The following is an 8030-nucleotide window of genomic DNA, read 5'->3' on the forward strand; positions in this document are numbered from 1 at the left end:
CCAAGACTGGGCCACTGCTCTCCGGCCTGGGTGATAGAGAGAGACCCTGTCAAAAAATAAAAATAAAGTATGGCTCAGGGATAGAACAATTTGTTTTATTTCTCTCTGTCTCTGTCTCTGTCTCTCTCTCCCTCCTCCCTCCCTCCTTCTTTCTTTTTGAGACGGGGTCGTGCTCTGTTGTCCAAGCTGGAGAGCAGCGGCGTGGTCTTGACTCACTGCAACCACCACCTCCTGGGCCCAAGCGATCCTCGCACTGGAACACGCAGCATGCCTGGCTAATATTTTATTTTTACATTTTTTTTTTAAATAAAGATGGGGTTTCACCATCATGGCCAGGCTGGTCTTGAACTCCTGACCTCAGGTGATCCAACCACCTCGGCCTCCCAGAGTGCTAGGATTACAGGCGTGAGCCACCGCGCCCGGCCGCCTGGCTAATTTTTAAAGATTTTTTTTTTTTTTTTGGAGAGATGGGGTCTCCTCTACTGCCCAGGCTGCTCTTAAACTTGTGGTCTCAAGCGAACCTCCCTCCTGGGTCTCCCGAAGTGCTGGGATCACAGGTGCGTACAGGCTTTTGGCTTCTCGCTCCCTCCCTCTATCTCCCTTTTGTCGCCGGCATTCCCTACGCCCCCGGCTCTTCTCGTTTTCGGGCCGCCGGCGCCCCAGCAGCAGCCGGGGACCTCCTCGTGGGGGGAAAAGGGGGGGGAAAAGTGGGGGGGAGGTGCCGGGGGCCCCACCGCCCGCTCTTGGGGCAGCCACGCGGCGTCTCCGGTGTCTACGGCCACACCACCCTGAACGCGCCCGATCTCGTCTGATCTCGGAAGCTAAGCAGGGTCGGGCCTGGTTAGTACTTGGATGGGAGACCGCCTGGGAATACCGGGTGCTGTAGGCATTTTGGCTTCCCGCTCCCTCCTTCGCCCTTTTGTCGCCCGGCTTCCCAACTGCCACCTGATTTTTCTTCCCCTTTTCCGCCCGCCGCAGCCCCCGCCGCAGCCTGGGACCTCGTGAGGTCGGTGGGTATCCGCCACTGCAGCACCTCGGGCTCTTGGGGCAGCCAGGCGCCACTTCTGGCGTCTAGGCCCTTACCACCCTAAACGTGCCAGATCTCTGATCTCGGAAGCTAAGCAGGTGTGTAATCCCAGCACCTTGTCCGACCTGGAGGACAACGGCACACATCCCCTCCCCCTTCCTCTCCTTCACAAGAGGAGACCCTGGGTCCTCTGGCGCAGAGCCTGAAAACATGGGGTGGGGCCCCCTGAAGGATTTGATTGATTGATTATGATTTATATTTATATTTTGTTTTAGTTTTTGAGACAGTGTTGCTCTTGTTGCCCAGGCTGGAGTGGAATGGCGCCATCCCCGCTCACCGCCTCACAGTTTAAAGTGATTCTCTTGCCTTAGCCTCCGGAGTAGCCGGCATTACAGGAACGCGTGGCTAATTTTATATTTTTAGTAGAGATACCGTTTCTCCATGTTGGTCAAGCTGGGCTCGAACTGCCGACCTCAGGTGATCCGCCTGCCTCAGCCTCCCAAAGTGCTTGGATTGCAGGCGTGAGCCATTGCGCCCGATATTTATTTATTTATTATTTATTATTTTATGTATTTTTTGAGACGGAGTTTCCCTCTTGTTGCTGAGGCAGGAGTGCAATGGCCGACCACAGCTGATCTGACCGCCTTGGCCTCCCAAAGTGCTGGGATTACAGGCGCGAGCCTCCCCATCCGGCTTATATTTTATTCTTTTAACTTTCGACTGGCAAGTGTTGAATCCAAAGTGCACCACCCCACCCCACCTCGTGATGGAGAGCAAACCTGCAGTGTCCCTGGGATGGGGCAGCTGAACCAGTCCCACCCCTGGCCCTGCAGGCTCCCAGCCTTAGAAAGCAGCCCGAAGTTTAATGAAACTCACACTGGGTGCTTAGCCTGTGGGCACTGACGTCAGGGACCGGCCTGATTTTCTGTCCACTGTGACGGTGAGATCCAAAGGCTGGGAAGACCCTTCTGTCTCGCCATGCCTGTTTCCTCCCTTGGCCCCTTTCCTTCTGCTCAGTCCCTGGTCCTGGTCTGGTTGTGTGGGGTTGGGGTGCCAGTGGGTAGGCAGTTCTTCAGCCCACGTGAAAGGACGGCCAGGGTCACTGTAGGGGTCCTGAGAACAGAAGGGTAGGGAACCGGGTGAGGAGTTTGCATCGTCTGTGCGGTGACACTGTGCATGTGGCGGTGGCACTGTTGGAGTGGCGGCGGCTGCATGCTCAGCTGGACCTCCAGAGCCACTGATCACTGGCAGGGGACCAAGGCTCACCCCTACTGAGTGGGGAAGGGACAGAAGGGACCGACCAGGTGGGAAGTGTTGAAGACCTGAGTCCAGACAGGCATGGCGGCTTGGCATATGCCTGTAGTCCCAGCTACTTGGGAGGCTAAGGCTGGAGGATCGCTTCAGCCCAGGATTTTGAGGCCAGCCGGGACAGCATAGCAAAACCCTATCTCTAAAAAAGAAAAAAAAATAATTAAAAAAATATTAAACTAGCCCAACGTGGTAGCTGAAGCCTGTAATTCTCAGCTACTCAGGAGCCTGAAGTGGGAAGATTGCTTGAGCCTAGGAGTTTGAGGCTGCAGTGAGTCATGATCGTGCCACATGGCAAGAAAAATAAAAGAGGCTGGGCACAGTGGCTCATGCCTGTAATCCCAGAATTTTGGGAGGCCAAGACAGGAGGATCGCTTAAGCCCAGGAGTTCCAGACCAACCTGGACAACATGGAGAAACCCAGACTATACAAAAAATACAAAAATTAGCTTGTCAGGCCAGGCACGGTGGCTTACTCCTGTGATCCCAACACTTTGAAATGCTGAGCTGGGCAAGTCAGGAGGTCAAGAGATGGAGACCATCCCGGCCAACTTGGTGAAACCCTGTCTCTACTAAAAATACAAAAAGTAGCTGGGTGTGGTGGCACATGCCAATAGTCCCCGCTACTCGGGAGGCTGAGGCAGGAGAATCACTTGAACTTGGGAGGCAGAAGCTGCAGTGAGCCGAGATCGTGCCACCGCACTCCAGCCTGGCAACAGAGTGAGACTCCATGTCAAAAAAAAAAAAAGACCTGGGCAAGATGGGGAGCACCTGTAGTTCTAGCTACTTGGGAGGCTGAGGCGGGAGGATCGCTTGCACCCAGGAGTTCCAGGCTGCAGTGAGCTGTGATTGCACCACTGCACTGCAGCCTGAGCAACAGAGAGAGACTTCACCTCAAAAATAAAAATAAAAATAGCCTGGGCGCCGTGGCTCATGCTTGTAATCCCAGCATTTTGGGAGGCTGAGATGGGCAGGTCACTTGAGGTCGGCAGAGCGAGACCAGCCTGGTCAAAATGGTGACATCCGGTCTCTATGAAAAATACAAAGAGCCGGGTGTGGTGGCGGTCGCCTGTAATCCGAGCTACTTGGGTGCACGAGATGGCGCCACTGCACTGTAGTCTGAGTGACAAGAGAGATACTCTGTCTCAAAAAAAAAGGATGGTTCCGTGGTAGGACAATTTCTTTTCTCTTCCTCTCTTTTTGAGAAGGGGTCTTGCTCTGTTGTCCAAGCTGGAGAGCAGCGGCGTGATCTTGACTCACTGCAACCACCACCTCCTGGGCCCAAGCGATCCTCCCACTGGAACACGCAGCATGCCTGGCTGATTTTTAAAGTTTTTTTTTTAGATTTTGTGTGTGTGTGCGTGTGTGTGTGGGGGGGGGTCTCCCTATATTGCCCAGGCTGGTCTTGAACTCGTGCCCTGAAGCGATCCTCCCTCCTCGGTCCCCCAAAGTGCTGGGATTACAGGTGTGTACAGGCTTTTGGCTTCCCGCTCCCTCCCCTTTTCCCAGTTTTGTCCCCGACTTTCCAACCGCCCCCGTGATTCTTCCGGTTTTCCGCCCGCCTGCCCCCGCCGCAGTCCAGGACCTCCTTGTGGAGTTTCGCCCCTGCCGCTGCCACGCCGCAGACTCTTGGGACAGCCAGGAGACGCCGTTAGCGCCTACGGCCACACCACCCTGAATGCGCCCGATCTCGTCTGATCTCGGAAGCTAAACAGGGTCGGGCCTGGTTAGTACTTGGATGGGAGACCGCCTGGGAATACCGGGTGCTGTAGGCTTTTGGCTCCCTCCTTCTTCCCCTTTTTGTCGCCGGGCTCCCAACAGCCTCCTGTCTCTTCTGGTTTTCCTCCCATCTGTGCCCCCTCTGCAGCCCAGGACCTCCTCGTGGGGGTGGGGGGGTATCCGCCACTGCAGCACCGCCGGCTCCTGGGGCAGCCAGGCACCACTGCCGGCCTCCAGGGCCATGCCACCCTGAACGCGCCAGATCTCGTCTGATCTCGGAAGCTAGGCAGTGTAGGAGGCTGAGGCAGGAGAATCGCTTGAAACTGGGTGGCAGAAGTTGCAGTGGGCTGAGATCGTGCCACTGCCCTCCAGCCTGGGGGATAGAGCAAGACGTCAGTTCAAAACAAACAAACAAACATAAATAGAGATGGAGGGCGGTCAATGCTGAAGGAGCGCTTGGACCTCAATGTGGGTTAGAGAGTGTAAGATTTTTTTTTTAGACAGGGTCTCACTCTGCCGTCCAGACTGGAGTGTGGGGTCACAATCATAGCATACTGCAGCCTTGAACTTCCAGGCTTAAGTGATCCTCCCACCTCAGCCTCCTGAGTAGCTGGGAATATAGGCCTCCCCCCCCCCCCCCCCCCCCCCTGCCCAGCTAGGCTTTTTTTTTTTTTTTTGAGACGGAGTTTCCCTCTTGTTGCCCATGCTGAAGTGCAATGGCACAATCTTGGCTCACCGAAACCTCTGCCTCCCAGGTTCAAACAATTCTGCCACCTCAGCCTCTCCAGTAGCTGGGATTACAGCCATGTGCCACCACGCCCAGCTAATTTTGTATTTTTTTAATGGAGATGGGGTTTCACCATGTTGGTCAGGCTGGTCTCAAACACCTGACCTCGTGATCCACATGTCTTGGCCTCCCAAAGTGCTGGGATTACAGCTGTGAGCCACCGTGCCCAGCCTAGTTTTTTTGTTTGTTTGTTTTTTGGGGTTTTCTTTTTTTTTTTTTTTTTTTTTGTATTTTTGGTAGAGACTGGGTGTTACTCTGTTGCCTGGGCATGAGCCACCACGTGCAGCCTATTTTTTAATTTTCATGATTTTTGTTTTGTTTTGAGAGAAAGTCTCACTCTGTCACCCAGGCTGGAGCACAGTGGCGTGATCTCAGCTCACTGCAGCCTCCCAGCTACTTGGAAGGCTAAGGCTGGAGGGTCGCTTGAACCTGGGAGGGGAAGGCCGCAATGAGCCCAGATCGCGCCACTGCACTCCAGCCCGTGTGACAGAGTGAGATTCTGTCTCAGAACAAAACAAAACGAAATAATAAAAATAAATAAATTAAGGCCGGGCACGGTGGCTCAAGCCTGTAAACCCAGCATCTGAGTTAGGTGAGTGAAACCTCCAGCCGCATTCTGACACTCTACAGAGCCTTTGAGTTCACCCCAACCAAGTCTCATTCCCCGCAAGCTTCCACAGCACAGAGGGTGAAGTGGGAACTTTCAGGCGCCCACAGCACCCTCTTCCCTTTACCTCCACCTCTGAGCCCTCCTGGAGTCCTGGTGGGTCGCACGCGCACACACATACACACACACACACACACACACCATTCTAGCGGACGCTATCTCCCCTCAGCCCCCAGTGCCCCCTGCCATGGGAGTCTGGGGAGGGGCTTTTACACACTATGATCATATCAGGTCCCTATTCTGGAAACTGGGGCCCCAAAGCCCCCACCTCACTGGGGTTGAGGGTGGCAAAGACTGGGAAGATGACATAGGACAAGCCTTAGCTGGGGTCTGGGGTGCAGATGGCACCTTACACTCTGCTGCATAAATGAGTACCCCCGCCTCCCAAAACGGGTCCTGTCACTTCTGGACCTTGTCCTGTCCCCCACCCCTTAAAAAGAGTCCCGCCCATCGTCTTGTCTAGGACTGTGTGCGCTAAAGGTGGAAAGCAAGGTGCTTGGTTTTACTGAGGAAACCTCTCCTGGGGCGCTGGGTGACAGGAGGGGATTTTGAAATTGTCAAGGTGCCCTGCCCATTCTGCTCAGCTTTGGATCTTCGAAGAGTGGAAAGCAGGCGATTTTTTTTTTCTTTCTTCTTTCTCTTTCTTTCTTTCTTTTCTTTTTTCTTTCTTTCTTTCTCTTTCTCTCTCTCTCTCTCTTTCTTCTCTTTCCCCTTCCTTCCTTCCTTCCCTCCCTCCCTCTCTCTCTCTCTCTTTCTTTCTCTTCTTAGATGGAGTCTCACCCTCAGGCTGGAGTGCAATGGCGCTATCTCAGCTCACTGCAACCTCAGCCTTCTGGATTCAAGCAATTCTCCTGCCTCGGCCTCCCGAGTAGCTGGGACTACAGGTGCACTCTACCATGCCTGGCTAATTTTTGTATTTTTAGTAGAGATGAGGTTCACCCTGTTGGTCAGGCTGGTCTCGAACTCCTGACCTCAAGTGATCCACCTGCCTCGGCCTCCCAAAGTGCTGGGATGACAGGCGTGAGCCACCGCGCCCAGCCTCTTTTTGTTTTCATTCTTTCACTCTTTGAGACAGGGTCTTTTGCTCTGTCGCCCAGGCTGGAGTGCAGTGGCTCAATCATAGCTCGCTGCGGCGTTGACTTCCCTCTTATTTCTCATAAATAAAATAAAATAATAAAAAATAAGGTGAGCAGTTGAGGGTGCTCAGGTGATTCTCCCACCTGTCTCCTGAGTAGCTGGGACTACAGGCAGGCACCACCACGCCTGGCTAATTTTTTTTTATTTTTAGAGATGGGGTTTCACCATGTCACCCAGGCTAGTCTCAAACTCCTGGGCTCATGCCATCTTCCCACCTCGGACTCCCAAAGTGTTTGGATTACAGGCGTGAGCCACCGTGCCCAGCTAGAAGTCGGTTTTTTGTTGTTGCTGTCATTGCTGTTGTTGATGACGTTGTTTTTGAAACAGGGTCTTGCTCCGTCGCCCAGGCTGGAGTGCAGTGGCTCAATCACAGCTCGCTGCAGCATTGACTTCCCAGGCTCAGGAGATTCTCCCACCTCAGCCTCCTGAATAGCTGGGACTAAAGGAGTGTGTTAGCCATGTCCGGCTAATTCTTTATTTTTTGTAGAGATGGGGGTCTCACTATGCTACCCAGGCTGGTCTCAAACTCCTGGGCCCAAGCAATCCATCCACTTTAGCCTCCCAAAGTGCTGGGATTGGCCAGGCGTGGTGGCCCGCGCCTGTAATCCCAGCACTTTGGGAGACTGAAGTGGGTGGATCACGAGGTCAAGTGATCAAGACCATCCTGACTGACATGGTGAAACCCCATTTCTACTAAAAATACAAAAATGAGCATGGTGGCAGCTGCTTGTAGTCCCAGGTACTCCAGAGGCTGAGGTAGGAGAATCCCTTGAACCCAAGAGGTGGAGGTTGCAGTGAGTGGAGATCGCACCACCAAAACCCAGCCTGAGTGATACAGGGGACCTCTGTCTCAAAAAATAAAATAAAATAGCCGGGCACGGTGGCTCACACCTGTAATCCCAGCACTTTGGGAGGCTGAGGCGGATGGGTCACAAGGTCAGGTGTTCAAGACCAGCCTGAACAACATGATAACACCCCGTCTCTACTAAAAATACAAAAATTAGCCAGGCGTGGTGATGCACACCTGTAGTCCCAGCTACTCAGGAGGCTGAGGCAGGATAATCGCTTGAACCCAGGAGGCAGAGGTTGCAGTGAGCCGAAATTGGGCCACTCCCCTCCAAACTGGGCGACAGATCTAGATTCCGTCTCAAAAAGTAATAATAACAGTAAAATAAAATAATAAAATAAAAAATAGGCCGGGCGCGGTGGCTCACGCCTATAATCCCAGCACTTTGGGAGGCCGAGGCGGGTGGATCACGAGGTCAAGAGATCGAGACCATCCTGGTCAACAAGGTGAAACCTCGTCTCTACTAAAAATACAAAAATTAGCTGGGCATGATGGTGCGTGCCTGTAATCCCAGCTACTCAGGAGGCTGAGGCAGGAGA

At 53.5% G+C, this 8030-nt stretch overlaps 2 non-coding genes across 2 annotated transcripts; both read left to right on the forward strand.

The window, feature by feature from the left end:
* The first annotated feature begins 770 nt into the window (after positions 1 to 770).
* Positions 771 to 889, forward strand: LOC116546312. The gene has a single exon (XR_004266664.1). It is a non-coding gene; the product is annotated as a 5S ribosomal RNA (ribosomal RNA).
* Positions 890 to 3990: 3101 nt separating this feature from the next.
* On the forward strand, positions 3991 to 4109 carry LOC116546311. Its single transcript, XR_004266663.1, has one exon. It is a non-coding gene; the product is annotated as a 5S ribosomal RNA (ribosomal RNA).
* Positions 4110 to 8030: the final 3921 nt, after the last annotated feature.

This window comes from Sapajus apella, unplaced genomic scaffold, assembly GCF_009761245.1.
Source record: "Sapajus apella isolate SASKATOON/1434 unplaced genomic scaffold, GSC_monkey_1.0 scaffold758, whole genome shotgun sequence".
In the NCBI taxonomy this organism is placed as follows: Eukaryota; Metazoa; Chordata; class Mammalia; order Primates; family Cebidae; genus Sapajus; species Sapajus apella.